The sequence below is a fragment of the Ranitomeya imitator genome, chromosome 4, assembly GCF_032444005.1.
Source record: "Ranitomeya imitator isolate aRanImi1 chromosome 4, aRanImi1.pri, whole genome shotgun sequence".
Lineage (NCBI taxonomy): Eukaryota > Metazoa > Chordata > Amphibia > Anura > Dendrobatidae > Ranitomeya > Ranitomeya imitator.
Genome location: NC_091285.1, coordinates 433,179,783 through 433,197,775, shown reverse-complemented (window position 1 = coordinate 433,197,775; position 17,993 = coordinate 433,179,783). Strand labels below are relative to the sequence as shown.

At 44.9% G+C, this 17,993-nt stretch overlaps 1 long non-coding RNA gene across 1 annotated transcript in view; it reads left to right on the top strand.

Moving 5' to 3' along the window:
- LOC138674172 (uncharacterized) overlaps positions 1–16,198 on the top strand; it is an 88,903-nt gene extending 72,705 nt beyond the window's left edge. The window contains exon 3 of the long non-coding RNA XR_011320516.1: positions 16,082–16,198. This is a non-coding gene — a long non-coding RNA (uncharacterized lncRNA). The remainder of the gene's footprint in view (positions 1–16,081) is intronic.
- The last annotated feature ends 1,795 nt before the right edge of the window (positions 16,199–17,993 follow it).

Below are 17,993 nucleotides of genomic sequence, written 5' to 3'. Positions count from 1 at the left end.
GTCGCCATTAGGAGCAGGGTTCTTTTTTGTAGCCAAGAAGGATGGTTCACTGAGACCTTGTATAGATTACCGCCTTCTAAATAAGATCACGGTTAAATTTCAGTACCCCTTGCCGTTGTTATCTGATTTGTTTGCTCGGATTAAGGGGGCTAGTTGGTTCACCAAGATAGATCTTCGTGGTGCGTATAATCTGGTGCGTATTAAGCGAGGCGATGAATGGAAAACTGCATTTAATATGCCCGAGGGCCATTTTGAGTATCTAGTAATGCCATTCGGACTTGCCAATGCTCCATCAGTGTTTCAGTCCTTTATGCATGACATCTTCCGAGAGTACCTGGATAAATTCCTGATTGTGTACTTGGATGACATTTTGATCTTCTCGGATGATTGGGAGTCTCATGTGAAGCAGGTCAGAACGGTGTTTCAGGTCCTGCGTGCTAATTCTTTGTTTGTGAAGGGATCAAAGTGTCTATTTGGTGTTCAGAAGGTTTCATTTTTGGGGTTCATCTTTTCCCCTTCTACTATCGAGATGGACCCTGTTAAGGTCCAAGCCATCCATGATTGGACTCAGCCGACATCTCTGAAAAGTCTGCAAAAGTTCCTGGGCTTTGCTAATTTTTATCGTCGCTTCATCTGCAATTTTTCTAGCATTGCTAAACCATTGACCGATTTGACCAAGAACGGTGCTGATGTGGTCAATTGGTCTTCTGCTGCTGTGGAAGCTTTTCAAGAGTTGAAGCGTCGTTTTTCTTCTGCCCCTGTGTTGTGTCAACCAGATGTTTCGCTTCCGTTCCAGGTCGAGGTTGATGCTTCTGAGATTGGAGCAGGGGCTGTTTTGTCGCAGAGAAGTTCTGATTGCTCGGTGATGAAACCATGCGCCTTCTTTTCCAGGAAGTTTTCGCCTGCTGAGCGAAATTATGATGTGGGCAATCGAGAGTTGCTGGCCATGAAGTGGGCATTCGAGGAGTGGCGTCATTGGCTTGAAGGAGCTAAGCATCGCGTGGTGGTCTTGACTGATCATAAGAACTTGACTTATCTCGAGTCTGCCAAACGGTTGAATCCTAGACAGGCTCGTTGGTCGCTGTTTTTTTGCTCGTTTTGACTTTGTGATTTCGTACCTTCCGGGCTCTAGAAATGTGAAGGCGGATGCTCTGTCTAGGAGTTTTGTGCCCGACTCTCCGGGTTTATCTGAGCCCGCGGGTATCCTCAAAGAGGGAGTAATTGTGTCTGCCATCTCCCCTGATTTGCGGCGGGTGCTGCAAAAATTTCAGGCTAATAAACCTGATCGTTGCCCGGCGGAGAAACTGTTTGTCCCTGATAGGTGGACGAATAAAGTTATCTCTGAGGTTCATTGTTCGGTGTTGGCTGGTCATCCTGGAATCTTTGGTACCAGAGAGTTAGTGGCTAGATCCTTTTGGTGGCTCTCTCTGTCGCGGGATGTGCGTACTTTTGTGCAGTCCTGTGGGATTTGTGCTCGGGCTAAGCCCTGCTGTTCTCGTGCCAGTGGGTTGCTTTTGCCATTGCCGGTCCCGAAGAGGCCTTGGACACATATTTCTATGGATTTTATTTCAGATCTTCCCGTCTCTCAAAAGATGTCAGTCATTTGGGTGGTCTGTGATCGCTTCTCTAAGATGGTCCATTTGGTACCCTTGTCTAAATTACCTTCCTCCTCTGATTTGGTGCCATTGTTCTTCCAGCATGTGGTTTGTTTACATGGCATTCCAGAGAATATCGTTTCTGACAGAGGTTCCCAGTTTGTTTCGAGGTTTTGGCGAGCCTTTTGTGGTAGGATGGGCATTGACTTGTCTTTTTCCTCGGCTTTCCATCCTCAGACTAATGGCCAGACCGAATGAACCAATCAGACCTTGGAAACATATCTGAGATGCTTTGTTTCTGCTGATCAGGATGACTGGGTGTCCTTTTTGCCTTTGGCTGAGTTCGCCCTTAATAATCGGGCCAGCTCGGCTACCTTGGTTTCGCTGTTTTTCTGCAACTCTGGGTTCCATCCTCGTTTCTCTTCAGGGCAGGTTGAGTCTTTGGACTGTCCTGGTGTGGATACTGTGGTGGACAGGTTGCAGCAGATTTGGACTCATGTAGTGGACAATTTGACCTTGTCCCAGGAGAAGGCTCAACGTTTCGCTAATCGCAGACGCTGTGTGGGTCCCCGACTTCGTGTTGGGGATTTGGTTTGGTTATCTTCTCGTCATATTCCTATGAAGGTTTCCTCTCCTAAGTTTAAACCTCGTTTCATTGGTCCGTATAGGATTTCTGAGGTTCGTAATCCTGTGTCTTTTCGTCTGACCCTTCCAGATTCTTTTTCCATACATAACGTATTCCATAGGTCATTGTTGCGGAGATACGTGGCACCTATGGTTCCATCTGTTGATCCTCCTGCCCCGGTTTTGGTGGAGGGGGAGTTGGAGTATATTGTGGAGAAGATTTTGGATTCTCGTGTTTCAAGACGGAAACTCCAGTATTTGGTTAAGTGGAAGGGTTATGCTCAGGAAGATAATTCCTGGGTCTTTGCCTCTGATGTCCATGCTCCCGATCTTGTTCGTGCCTTTCATATGGCTCATCCTGGTCGTCCTGGGGGCTCTGGTGAGGGTTCGGTGACCCCTCCTCAAGGGGGGGGGGTACTGTTGTGAATTCTGTGGCAGAGCTCCCTCCTGTGGTCACAAGTGGTACTTCGGCTGATTCTCTCTGTGAGCTTCCGTTGGTGGAGGAAAGTGGTACTGCGGCTTCTGAGTTTCTTTCCTCAGGTGATGTGGTGAAGTCGTTAGGTGCTGCTCTATTTAACTCCACCTAGTGCTTTGATCCTGGCCTCCAGTCAATGTTCTAGTATTGGACCTGTTTCCTCCTGGATCGTTCCTGTGGCCTGCTGCTCTGCATAGCTAAGTTCCGCTTTGCTATTTTGTTTGCTGTTTTTTCTGTCCAGCTTGTCTATTTGTTTTTTCCTGCTTGCTGGAAGCTCTGGGACGCAGAGGGTGTACCTCCGTGCCGTTAGTTCGGTACGGAGGGTCTTTTTGCCCCCTTTGCGTGGTTTTTGTAGGGTTTTGTGTTGACCGCAAAGTTACCTTTCCTATCCTCGTTCTGTTCAGAAAGTCGGGCCTCACTTTGCTAAATCAATTTCATCTCTATGTTTGTCTTTTCATCTTTACTCACAGTCATTATATGTGGGGGCTGCCTTTTCCTTTGGGGTATTTCTCTGAGGCAAGGTAGGCTTATTTTCTATCTTCAGGTTAGCTAGTTTCTCAGGCTGTGCCGAGTTGCATAGGGAGCGTTAGGCGCAATCCACGGCTGCCTCTAGTGTGGTTGGAGAGGATTAGGGATTGCGGTCAGCAGAGTTCCCACGTCTCAGAGCTCGTTCTATGTTTTTGGGTTATTGTCAGGTCACTGTATGTGTTCTGACCTCTATGTCTATTGTGGTACTGAATTACCTTTCACAACAGATTTCCCTTTTAATTTCTCTGTCCTCCGATGTTATCGCACATCAGAGGACAGAGAAATGGGGTCCCAGATAGCCCCCCGATACTCACCTGTCTCCCCCGGTGCTCCTCGTGGCTTCCGATGGGCGCCGCCATCTTTTTCCGGCAAAAAAAAGGCGGGCGCATGTGCAGTGCGCCCGCCGGCCGGCACCGAGAGGATCTTTGGGGTCTCAGCTGCTGAGGTAGCCGAGACCCCAAAGAAAATGATCGGGGGTCGGTTTTACCGACCCTGCTTTGCGATCGCTGGTAATTAACTGTTTATCGGCAGCAAAAAAAAAAAAAAAGCAATGTGTAATTCTCTGTCCTCTGATGTGATCGCACATCAGAGGATAGAGAAATAGGGGGATTTGGGGACCCTATTATACTTACCGGTGTCCCTGGGTCTTCCTGCGTGTTCTCCTGCCCGCCGGCTTCTTCATGGGGAAACAAAATGGCGGGCGCATGCGCAATGCGTCCGCCATCTGTCGCCATCTGCTGGCCGGCAGGAGAAAGCAGTTGGGGCTAAAATTAGGGTTAGGGTTAGGGTTGGGGCTAAATTTAGGGTTACGGTTAGGGTTGGGGCTAAATTTAGGGTTAGGGTTAGAGTTGGGGCTAAATTTAGGGTTAGGGTTAGGGTTGGGGCTAAATTTAGGGTTAGGGTTGGGGCTAAATTTAGGGTTAGGGTTGGGGCTAAATTTAGGGTTAGGGTTGCGGCTAAATATAGGGTTAGGGTTGGGGCTAAATTTAGGGTTAGGCTTTTTTCACACTTGCGTCGGTACAGGGCCGTCGTCGCAATGCGTCAGCCCGACATACCGACGCACGTTGTGAAAATTGTGCACAACGTGGGCAGCGGATGCAGTATTTCAATGCATCCGCTGCCCAGTCTATGTCCTGGGGAGGAGGGGGCGGAGTTACGGCCACGCATGCGTGGTCGGAAATGGCGGACGAGACGTACAAAAAAACATTAGATTGAACTTTTTTGTGCCGACGGTCCGCCAAAACACAACTGATCCAGTGCATGACGAACGCGTAGTGTGGCCATCCATCGCGATCCGTCTGCAATACAAGTCTATGGGCAAAAAATGCATCCTGCGGGCACATTTGTAGGATCCGTTTTTTGTCCAAAACGACGGATTGCGACGGATGCCAAACGACACAAGTGTGAAAGTATCCTTAGGGCTAGGGTTAGGGTTGGGGCTAAAGTTAGGGCTAGGGTTAGGGTTGGAGCTAAAGTTAGGGCTAGGGTTTGGGTTAGGGCTAAATTTAGAGTTAGGGCTAGGGTTGGGGCTAAAGTTAGGGCTAGGGTTGCGCTAAAGTTAGGGTTAGAGTTGGGATTAGGGTTAGGGTTTGGATTAGGGTTGGTATTAGGGTTAGGGTTGGCATTAGGGTTACGCTTGGGATTAGGGTTAAGGTTAGGGTTGGATTAGGGGTGTATTGGGATTAGGGTTAGGTTTGAGGTTAGGGTTGAGATTAGGATTAGGGGTGTGTTGGATTTAGGGTTTTGATTAGGGTTATGGTTAGGGTTGACATTAGGGTTGTTTTGGGGTTAGGGTTGTGATTATCGTTAGGGTTGTGATTAGGATTATGGATCGGGTTGGGATTAGGGTTAGGGGTGTGTTGGGGTTAGGGTTGGAGATAGAATTGGGGGGTTTCCACTGGTTAGGTACATCAGGGGGTCTCCTGTCATGATCCCAATGGCAGGGGATCACTAAAGGACAAGCACAGATACAAACAAGCTCTAGGGCGATGGAACCTGAGCTGACCGCGACCCTGAACCTAACACACAAATAAAAGTAGCCGGGGAACGTGCCTACGATGATCCTAGACGTCTCGCTCCAGCCGAAGATCTAACTTCCCCTATTAGAAGAAACACAGACCTCTCTTGCCTCCAGAGAAATACCCCACAGAAATAGCAGCCCCCCACATATAATGACGGTGAAATGAGAGGAAAGCACATACGCAGTATGAAAACAGTTTCAGCAAAATGAGGCCCGCTAAAGCTAGATAGCAGAGGATACAAAAGTGAACTGCGCGGTCAGCGAAAAACCCTTCAAAAAACCATCCTGAAATTACTTGAACTCATGTGCCAACTCATGGTACATGAGGAGCAATTTCAGCCCACTAGAGCAACCAGCAGCAATAATCAAATATCTGCAGGCTGGACTAAAAAACCAAATAAAGCAAAACACCAAAACAGGAAAATCCAAACTTAGCTTGACCAGAAGGTTCTAGGAGCAGGGAGCAGAGGTAACAAGACACACTGGATACATTGATAACCGGCGAGGAAATGCCAGCAAAGCCAGGTTAAATAGGAAACTCCCATATCCTGATGGAACAGGTGGAACCCAGAGACCCAGGAAAGACAAGTCACCCAGTACCATCAGTAACCACCAGAGGGAGCCCAAAAACAGAACTCACAACAGTACCCCCCCCTTGAGGAGGGGTCACCGAACCCTCACGAGAACCACCAGGGCGACCAGGATGAGCCCTATGAAAAGCGCGAACCAAATCATCAGCATGAACATCCGAGGCAACCACCCAAGAATTATCCTCCTGACCATAACCCTTCCACTTGACCAAATACTGGAGTTTCCGTCTGGAAACACGAGAATCCAAGATCTTCTCCACAACATACTCCAATTCTCCCTCCACCAGCACTGGAGCAGGAGGCTCAAGCGAAGGAATAACAGGTACCTCATACTTCCGCAACAACGACCGATGGAACACATTATGAATAGCAAACGATGCCGGGAGATCCAAACGAAACGACACAGGGTTAAGAATTTCCAAGATCCTATAGGGACCGATGAACCGAGGCTTGAACTTAGGAGAAGAGACCTTCATAGGAACAAAACGAGAAGACAACCACACCAAGTCCCCAACAAGAAGTCGAGGACCCACGCGGCGACGGCGATTAGCAAACTGCTGAGCCTTCTCCTGGGACAACTTCAAATTGTCTACCACATGACTCCAAATCCGATGCAACCTATCCACCACCATGTCCACTCCAGGACAATCAGAAGGTTCCACCTGACCAGAGGAAAAACGAGGATGAAACCCCGAATTACAAAAGAAAGGAGAAACCAAGGTAGCAGAACTAGCCCGACTATTAAGGGCAAATTCGGCCAGCGGCAAAAAGGTAACCCAGTCATCCTGATCAGCAGAAACAAAACACCTTAAATAAGTTTCCAAGGTCTGATTAGTTCGTTCAGTCTGGCCATTCGTCTGAGGATGGAATGCAGACGAAAAGGACAAATCAATGCCCATCTTAGCACAGAACGTCCGCCAAAATCTAGACACAAACTGGGATCCCCTGTCAGAAACGATGTTCTCAGGAATCCCATGCAAACGAACCACATTCTGAAAAAACAGAGGGACCAACTCAGAGGAGGAAGGTAACTTAGGCAAGGGTACCAGATGAACCATTTTAGAAAAGCGATCACACACAACCCAGATGACGGACATTTTTTGAGAGACAGGGAGATCCGAAATAAAGTCCATGGAAATGTGCGTCCAAGGCCTCTTCGGGATAGGCAAAGGTGACAACAATCCACTGGCCCGAGAACAGCAAGGCTTAGCCCGAGCACAAACCTCACAAGACTGCACAAAAGAACGCACATCCCTCGACAAGGAAGGCCACCAAAAAGACCTGGCCACCAAGTCTCTAGTACCAAATATTCCAGGATGACCTGCCAACGCAGAAGAATGGACCTCGGAGATGACTCTACTGGTCCAATTATCCGGAACAAACAGTCTCTCAGGCGGACAACGATCAGGTTTACCCGCCTGAAACTCCTGCAAAGCACGTCGCAAGTCTGGGGAGACAGCAGACAAAATCACCCCATCCCTAAGGATACCAGAGGGCTCAGAATTTCCAAGGGAGTCAGGCACAAAACTCCTAGAAAGAGCATCCGCCTTCACATTCTTTGAACCTGGCAGGTATGAAACCACAAAATTGAAACGAGAGAAAAACAGTGACCAACGCGCCTGTCTAGGATTCAGACGCCTGGCAGACTCAAGGTAAATCAAATTTTTGTGATCAGTCAAGACCACCACACGATGTCTAGCACCCTCTAGCCAATGACGCCACTCCTCAAATGCCCACTTCATGGCCAAAAGTTCCCGATCACCAACATCATAATTCCGCTCAGCCGGCGAAAACTTTCTAGAAAAAAACGCGCATGGCTTCATCACTGAGCCATCGGAGCTTCTCTGCGACAAAACCGCCCCCGCTCCAATCTCGGAAGCATCAACCTCAACCTGAAAACGGAGCGAAACATCTGGCTGATGCAACACAGGAGCAGAAGAAAACCGGCGCTTAAGTTCCTGAAAGGCCTCCACAGCCGCAGGAGACCAATTAGCAACATCAGCACCCTTCTTAGTCAAATCCGTCAAAGGCTTAACAACACTGGAAAAATTAGTTATAAAACGACGATAGAAATTAGCAAAGCCCAAGAACTTCTGTAGACTCTTAAGAGATGTAGGCTGCGTCCAGTCACAAATAGCCTGAACCTTGACGGGATCCATCTCAATAGTAGAAGGGGAAAAAATATACCCCAAGAAAGAAATCTTCTGGACTCCAAAGAGACACTTTGAGCCTTTTACAAACAAGGAATTGGCCCGCAGGACCTGAAACACCTTCCTGACCTGCTGAACATGAGACTCCCAGTCATCAGAAAAAACCAAAATATCATCCAAATACACAATCATAAATTTATCCAGATATTCACTGAAAATATCGTGCATAAAGGACTGGAAGACTGAAGGAGCATTAGAAAGTCCAAAAGGCATTATCAAATACTCAAAATGGCCCTCAGGCGTATTAAATGCGGTTTTCCACTCATCACCTTGCTTTATTCGTATAAGATTATACGCACCCCGAAGATCAATCTTAGTGAACCATTTAGCCCCCTTAATGCGAGCAAACAAATCAGTCAACAATGGCAAAGGATACTGATATTTTACGGTAATCTTATTCAAAAGACGATAATCTATACAAGGCCTCAAGGAACCATCTTTTTTGGCCACGAAAAAAAAACCTGCTCCCAAAGGGGACAAAGATGGACGGATATGTCCCTTTTCCAAGGACTCCTTAACATAATCCCGCATAGCAGTATGCTCTGGCACTGACAGATTGAACAAACGACCTTTAGGAAATTTACTGCCTGGAATTAAATTTATAGCACAATCGCAATCCCTGTGAGGAGGAAGCGAACTGAGCTTAGGCTCCTCAAAAACATCCCGATAGTCAGACAAAAACACAGGAATCTCAGAAGGAGTAGATGAAGCGATAGAAATCGGAGGTGCATCATCATGAACCCCTTGACAACCCCAGCTTAACACAGACATCGATTTCCAGTCAAGGACTGGATTATGAGTTTGTAACCATGGCAGACCAAGCACTAGGACATCATGCAAATTATACAGTACCAGGAAGCGAATCACCTCCTGATGAACAGGAGTCATACGCATGGTCACTTGTGTCCAGTACTGAGGTTTATTCATAGCCAAAGGTGTAGAGTCAATTCCCTTCAAAGGAATAGGGACTTCCAGAGGCTCCAGACTAAACCCACAGCGATTGGCAAATGACCAATCCATAAGACTCAGGGCAGCGCCTGAATCCACATAGGCATCGACGGAAATGGATGATAATGAACAAATCAGAGTCACAGACAGAATGAACTTAGACTGTAAAGTACTAATGGCAACAGACTTATCAACCTTTTTTGTGCGTTTAGAGCATGCTGATATAACATGAGCTGAATCACCACAATAAAAGCACAACCTTTTTTTCCGCCTATAATTTTGCCTTTCACTTCTGGACTGAATTTTATCACATTGCATTATCTCAGGTGACGGTTCAGACGACACCGCCAAATGGTGCACAGGTTTGCGCTCCCGTAAACGCCGATCAATCTGAATAGCCATAGTCATAGACTCATTCAGACCAGTAGGCGCAGGGACCCCCACCATAACATCTTTAATGGCCTCAGAAAGGCGATCTCTGAACCTTGCAGCCAGGGCGCACTCATTCCACTGAGTAAGCACCGACCACTTCCGAAATTTTTGACAATAAATTTCTGCTTCATCTTGCCCCTGAGAGAGGGCCAACAAAGCTTTTTCAGCCTGAATCTCTTGGTTAGGTTCCTCATAGAGCAAACCCAATGCCAGAAAAAACGCATCCGCATTAAGCAATGCAGGGTCCCCTGGTGCCAATGCAAATGCCCAATCCTGAGGGTCACCCCGCAGGAAAGATATAATAATCTTGACTTGCTGAGCAGGGTCTCCAGAGGAGCGAGATTTCAAAGAAAGAAACAACTTGCAATTGTTCCTAAAATTCAGAAAACGAGATCTATCTCCAGAAAAAAACTCTGGGACAGGAATTCTAGGTTCAGACATAGGAGCATGTACAACAAAATCCTGTATATTTTGAACCTTAGGGGCAAGATTATTCAGGCTGGAAGCCAAACTCTGGACGTCCATGGTAAACAGCTGGGATCAGAGCCATTCAAAGATTAAGAGGAGGAGGAAGTAGCCAGGCTGCAATAAGGCTAGGCAGCAAACTCTGAGGGAAAAAAAAAAAAAAAACTTCCTCAGACTACTTATCCTCCTACTTCAGCCAATACAATTAACACTTTGTGGGCCGGTTATACTGTCATGATCCCAATGGCAGGGGATCACTAAAGGACAAGCACAGATACAAACAAGCTCTAGGGCGATGGAACCTGAGCTGACCGCGACCCTGAACCTAACACACAAATAAAAGTAGCCGGGGAACGTGCCTACGATGATCCTAGACGTATCGCTCCAGCCGAAGATCTAACTTCCCCTATTAGAAGAAACACAGACCTCTCTTGCCTCCAGAGAAATACCCCACAGAAATAGCAGCCCCCCACATATAATAACGGTGAAATGAGAAGAAAGCACATACGCAGTATGAAAACAGTTTCAGCAAAATGAGGCCCGCTAAAGCTAGATAGCAGAGGATACAAAAGTGAACTGCGCGGTCAGCGAAAAACCCTTCAAAAAACCATCCTGAAATTACTTGAACTCATGTGCCAACTCATGGTACATGAGGAGCAATTTCAGCCCACTAGAGCAACCAGCAGCAATAATCAAATATCTGCAGGCTGGACTAAAAAACCAAATAAAGCAAAACACCAAAACAGGAAAATCCAAACTTAGCTTGACCAGAAGGTTCTAGGAGCAGGGAGCAGAGGTAACAAGACACACTGGATACATTGATAACCGGCGAGGAAATGCCAGCAAAGCCAGGTTAAATAGGAAACTCCCATATCCTGATGGAACAGGTGGAACCCAGAGACCCAGGAAAGACAAGTCACCCAGTACCATCAGTAACCACCAGAGGGAGCCCAAAAACAGAACTCACAACAGTCTCCAAACACGACAGCAAATTTTGCGCTCAAAAAGTCAAATGGTGCTCCCTCCCTTCTGAGCTCTGCCGTGCGCCCAAACAGTGGGTTACCCCCACATATGGGGCATCAGCGTACTCGGAATAAATTGGACAACAACTTTTGGGGTCCAATTTCTCCTGTTACCCTTGTGAAAATAAAACTTGGGGGCTACAAAATCTTTTTTGTGGAAAAAAAAATATTTTTTATTTTCACGACTCTGCATTATAAACTTCTGTGAAGCACTTGGGCATTCAAAGTTCTCACCACACATCTATATAAGTTCCTTGGGGGGTCCAGTTTCCCAAATGGGGTCACTTGTGTGGGGTTACTACTGTTTAGGTACATCAGGAGCTTTGCAAACGCAACATAACGCCCACAGACCATTCTATCAAAGTCTGCATTCCAAAACGGCGCTCCTTCCCTTCCGAGCTCTGCCGTGCGCCCAAACAGTGGTTTACCCCCACATATGGGGTATCAGCGTACTCGGGATAAATTGGACAACAACTTTTTTGGTCCAATTTCTCCTGTTACCCTTGTGAAAATAAAAACTCGGGGGCTAAAAAATCTTTTTTGTGGAAAAAAAAATATTTTTTATTTTCACGACTCTGCATTATAAACTTCTTTGAAGCACTTGGGCATTCAAAGTTCTCACCACACATCTAAAAAAGTTCCTTGGGGGGTCTAGTTTCCAAAATGTGGTCACTTGTGGGGATTTCTACTGTTTAGGCACATCAGGGGCTCTGCAAATGCAACATAACGCCCACAGACCATTCTATCTAAGTCTGCATTCCAAAACGGCGCTCCTTCCCTTCCGAGCTCTACCGTGCACCCAAACAGTGGTTTACCCCCACATATGGGGCATCACCGTACTCGGGATAAATTAGACAACAACTTTTGTGGTCCAATTTGTCCTGTTACCCTTGTGAAAATAAAAACTTGCGGGCTACAATATCTTTTTTGTGTAAAAAAAAATATTTTTTATTTTCACGACTCTGCATTCTAAACTTCTGTGAAGCACTTGGGCATTCAAAATTCTCACCTCACATCTAGATAAGTTCCATGGGGGGTCTAGTTTCCAAAATGGGGTCACTTGTGGGGGGTTTCTACTGTTTATGCACATCAGAGGCTCTACAAATGCGACATGGCGTCCGATCTCAATTCCAGCCAATTCTACATTGAAAAAGTAAAACGGGTCTCCTTCTCTTCCAAGCTCTGCGGTGCGCCCAAACAGTGGTTTACCCCCACATGGGGTATTGACGTACTCAGGAGAAATTGCACAACAACTTTTGTGGTCTAATTTCTCCTGTTACCCTTGTGAAAATAAACATTTGGGGGCAAAAATATCATTTTTGTGGAAAAAATGCGATTTTTTTATTTTCGCGGCTCTACGTTATAAACTTCTGTGAAGCACTGGGGGGTTTAAAGTGCTCACCACTAGTGTTGAGCGATACCGTCCGATATTTGAAAGTATCAGTATCGGATGGTATCGGCCGATATCCGAAAAATATCGGATATCGCCGATACCGATATCCGATACCAATACAAGTCAATGGGACACAAATATCGGAAGGTATCCTCTATGGTTCCCAGGGTCTGAAGGAGAGGAAACTCTCCTTCAGGCCCTGGGATCCATATTCATGTGTAAAATAAAGAATAAAAATAAAAAATATTGATATACTTACCCTCGGACGCGCCCTGGTTGTCACCGCTGCAACCGCCATGCTTCCCTTTCTAAGAATGAGCGCGTTAAGGACCTTCGATGACGTCGCGGCTTGTGATTGGTCGCTGAGCGGTCATATGACAAGCCGCGACGTCATCGAAAGTCCTTAATGCGCTCATTCTTAGGAACGGAAGCATGGCGGTTGCAGCGGTGACAACCAGGGCGCGTCCGAGGGTAAGTATATCAATATTTTTTTTTTTTATTCTTTATTTTACACATGAATCTTAATCCCGATACCGATTCCCGATATCACAAAAATATCGGAACTCGGTATCGGAATTCCGATACCGCAAATATCGCCGATACCCGATACTTGCGGTATCGGAATGCTCAACACTACTCACCACACATCTAGATAAGTTCCATAAGGGGTCTAGTTTCCAAAATGGTGTCACTTGTGGGGGTTTTCCACTGTTTAGGCACATCAGGGGCTCTCTAAACGTGACATGGCATCATAGTAACATAGTAACATAGTTAGTAAAGCCGAAAAAAGACATTTGTCCATCCAGTTCAGCCTATATTCCATCATAATAAATTCCCAGATCTACGTCCTTCTACAGAACCTAATTGTATGATACAATATTGTTCTGCTCCAGGAAGACATCCAGGCCTCTCTTGAACCCCTCGACTGAGTTCGCCATCACCACCTCCTCAGGCAAGCAATTCCAGATTCTCACTGCCCTAACAGTAAAGAATCCTCTTCTATGTTGGTGGAAAAACCTTCTCTCCTCCAGACGCAAAGAATGCCCCCTTGTGCCCGTCACCTTCCTTGGTATAAACAGATCCTCAGCGAGATATTTGTATTGTCCCCTTATATACTTATACATGGTTATTAGATCGCCCCTCAGTCGTCTTTTTTCTAGACTAAATAATCCTAATTTCGCTAATCTATCTGGGTATTGTAGTTCTCCCATCCCCTTTATTAATTTTGTTGCCCTCCTTTGTACTCTCTCTAGTTCCATTATATCCTTCCTGAGCACCGGTGCCCAAAACTGGACACAGTACTCCATGTGCGGTCTAACTAGGGATTTGTACAGAGGCAGTATAATGCTCTCATCATGTGTATCCAGACCTCTTTTAATGCACCCCATGATCCTGTTTGCCTTGGCAGCTGCTGCCTGGCACTGGCTGCTCCAGGTAAGTTTATCATTAACTAGGATCCCCAAGTCCTTCTCCCTGTCAGATTTACCCAGTGGTTTCCCATTCAGTATGTAATGGTGACATTGATTCCTTCTTCCCATGTGTATAACCTTACATTTATCATTGTTAAACCTCATCTGCCACCTTTCAGCCCAAGTTTCCAACTTATCCAGATCCATCTGTAGCAGAATACTATCTTCTCTTGTATTAACTGCTTTACATAGTTTTGTATCATCTGCAAATATCGATATTTTACTGTGTAAACCTTCTACCAGATCATTAATGAATATGTTGAAGAGAACAGGTCCCAATACTGACCCCTGCAGTACCCCACTGGTCACAGCGACCCAGTTAGAGACTATACCATTTATAACCACCCTCTGCTTTCTATCACTAAGTCAGTTACTAACCCATTTACACACAATTTCCCCCAGACCAAGCATTCTCATTTTGTGTACCAACCTCTTGTGCGGCACGGTATCAAACGCTTTGGAAAAATCGAGATATACCACGTCCAATGACTCACCGTGGTCCAGCCTATAGCTTACCTCTTCATAAAAACTGATTAGATTGGTTTGACAGGAGCGATTTCTCATAAACCCATGCTGATATGGAGTTAAACAGTTATTCTCATTGAGATAATCCAGAATAACATCCCTCAGAAACCCTTCAAATATTTTACCAACAATAGAGGTTAGACTTACTGGCCTATAATTTCCAGGTTCACTTTTAGAGCTCTTTTTGAATATTGGCACCACATTTGCTATGCGCCAATCCTGCGGAACAGACCCTGTCGCTATAGAGTCCCTAAAAATAAGAAATAATGATTTATCTATTAAATTACTTAGTTCTCTTAGTACTCGTGGGTGTATGCCATCCGGACCCGGAGATTTATCTATTTTAATCTTATTTAGCCGGTTTCGCACCTCTTCTTCGGTTAGATTGGTGACCCTTAATATAGGGTTTTCATTGTTTCTTGGGATTTCACCTAGCATTTCATTTTCCACCGTGAATACCGTGGAGAAGAAGGTGTTTAATATGTTAGCTTTTTCCTCGTCATCTACAACCATTCTTTCCTCACTATTTTTTAAGGGGCCTACATTTTCAGTTTTTATTCTTTTACTATTGATATAGTTGAAGAACAGTTTGGGATTAGTTTTACTCTCCTTAGCAATGTGCTTCTCTGTTTCCTTTTTGGCAGCTTTAATTAGTTTTTTAGATAAAGTATTTTTCTCCCTATAGTTTTTTAGAGCTTCAATGGTGCCATCCTGCTTTAGTAGTGCAAATGCTTTCTTTTTACTGTTAATTGCCTGTCTTACTTCTTTGTTTAGCCACATTGGGTTTTTCCTATTTCTAGTCCTTTTATTCCCACAAGGTATAAACCGCTTACACTGCCTATTTAGGATGTTCTTAAACATTTCCCATTTATTATCTGTATTCTTATTTCTGAGGATATTGTCCCAGTCTACCAGATTAAGGGCATCTCTAAGCTGGTCAAACTTTGCCTTCCTAAAGTTCAGTGTTTTTGTGACTCCCTGACAAGTCCCCCTAGTGAAAGACAGGTGAAACTGTACAATATTGTGGTCGCTATTTCCTAAATGCCCGACCACCTGCAGATTTGTTATTCTGTCAGGTCTATTAGATAGTATTAGGTCTAAAAGTGCTGCTCCTCTGGTTGGATTCTGCACCAATTGTGAAAGATAATTTTTCTTGGTTATTAGCAGAAACCTGTTGCCTTTATGGGTTTCACAGGTTTCTGTTTCCCAGTTAATATCCGGGTAGTTAAAGTCCCCCATAACCAGGACCTCATTATGGGTTGCAGCTTCATCTATCTGCTTTAGAAGTAGACTTTCCATGGTTTCTGTTATATTTGGGGGTTTGTAACAGACCCCAATGAGAATTTTGTTACCATTTTTCCCTCCATGAATTTCGACCCATATGGACTCGACATCCTCATTTCCTTCGCTAATATCCTCCCTTAAAGTGGACTTTAGACAAGACTTTACATAGAGACAAACCCCTCCTCCTCTCCGATTTTTACGATCCTTTCTAAACAGACTGTAACCCTGTAAGTTAACTGCCCAGTCATAGCTTTCATCTAACCATGTCTCGGTTATTCCCACTATGTCAAAGTTACCTGTAGATATTTCTGCTTCTAGTTCTTCCATCTTGTTTGTCAGGCTTCTGGCGTTTGCAAGCATGCAGTTTAGAGGATTTTGTTTTGTTCCAATCTCCTCGCTGTGGATTGTTTTAGAAATGTTCTTACCGCCCTTCTGAGTATGTTTTCCTGGATCTTCTTTGTTCAAGTCTAATGTTTTTCTTCCCGTCCCCTCTTCTTCTAGTTTAACGCCCTCCTGATGAGTGTAGCGAGTCTTCTGGCGAATGTGTGTTTCCCAGGTTTGTTGAGGTGTAGTCCGTCTCTGGCGAGGAGTCCATCGTACAAGTAATTCACACCGTGGTCCAGGAATCCGAATCCTTGTTGTCTGCACCATCGTCTTAGCCAGTTGTTTGCATCAAGGATCCTGTTCCATCTCCTGGTGCCATGCCCGTCTACTGGAAGGATAGAAGAAAAAACTACCTGTGCATCCAGTTCCTTTACTTTCTTCCCCAACTCTTCAAAGTCTTTGCATCCAATCTCAATTCCAGCCAATTCTGCATTGAAAAAGTCAAACAGCGCTCCTTCACTTCCAAGCTTTGCGGTGCGCCGAAACAGTGGTTTACCCCCACATATGTGGTATTGGTGTATTCAGGAGAAATTGCACAACAAAATTTATGGTTTAATTTCTATTTTTACACTTGTGAAAATAAAAAAAAATGGTTCTGAAATAAAATGTTTGCAAAAAAAAGTTAAATGTTTATTTTTTCCTTCTACATTGTTTCAGTTGCTGTGAAGCACGTAAAGGGTTTATTAACTTCTTGAATGTGGTTTTAAGAACCTTGAGGGGTGCAGTTTTAGAATAGTGTCACACTTGGTTATTTTCTATCATATAGACCCCTCAAAATGACTTCAAATGTGATGTGGTCCCAAAAAAATGGTGTTGTAAAAATGAGAAATTGCTGGTCAACTTTTAACCCTTTTAACTCCCTAACAAAAAAAATTTTGTTTCCAAAATTGTGCTGATGTAAAGTAGACATGTGGGAAATGTTATTTATTAACTATTTTTCGTGACATATCTCTCTGATTTAAGGGCATAAAAATACAAAGTTTGAAAACTGCAAAATTTTAAAAATTTTCGCCATATTTCCATTTTTTCCATAAATAATCGCAAGTAATATCGAAGAAATGTTACCACTAACATGAAGTACAATATGTCACGAAAAAACATTCTCAGAAGCAGCGGAATCCGTTAAAGCATTTCAGAGTTACAACCTCATAAAGTGACAGTAGTCAGAATTGTAAAAATTGGCTCGGTCGTTAAGTACCAAATTGGCTCTGTCACTAAGGGGTTAAAAGTATGATCACACACAAAGGTGAAGCATGAATGTGGTTTACTGTGTCTGCGCCTTTCGAAGTTTTCAAACCACATTGATTATTGTGGTTTTGTCCTGATGAAGAGACTTGAAAACCTTGAAAGTCATAGACACAATAAACCGCATTTTATTTTTGCTTTTTCTTTAGCAGCACTTTCCAAGTGGATTACGGGCAGAATCCATCTGAAAAAGACATTGTGCAAACAATGAGCTCTTGATGTTTGCATCTTTGTGTGCAGTTTTTTAACATGCATTTTTAACGCTGTGGTTTTTGTCTCCTTGGTATTGTCACGATCCATGTTTGGATCTGTGGCAGATCTGGTTTTCCTTTGGTTAAAACCTTTTTTCCTTTCTGGTCATCAGGGGTTAATGCAGTTTGCCCCTCTTCCCCCCCGGTGGCCGCTGGTGTTATTGCATTGCATTGCATTGCTGCTGGGTCAGCTCATGTTGGTGGTGACCACTCCCACCATCCTTCATAAGGTCACCTGGTGCATCAGCTGACTGTTGGTTATACAGGTCCTTTGGATACCAACCTTGCTGGAAAAGGAGATTGCTGAATGCTGTTGTTCTTCAGCTGAATTCTTATCTGATGCCTTACTCTACTGTTCGGTGCATTGCAGCAGAAAAAGCTAAGTATGGTGCTATTGTTCCTTTGTCCCTTTGTTGTGTAACTTCCCCTGTGTTGTATTAGTGTAGTGGTGGGACTAGTGCTCTCACCTGCCAATTCCCTACTTAGGGATAGGTGCAGGGCAAGTGAGGGCTGAGTTATCCAGCTCGGCGACA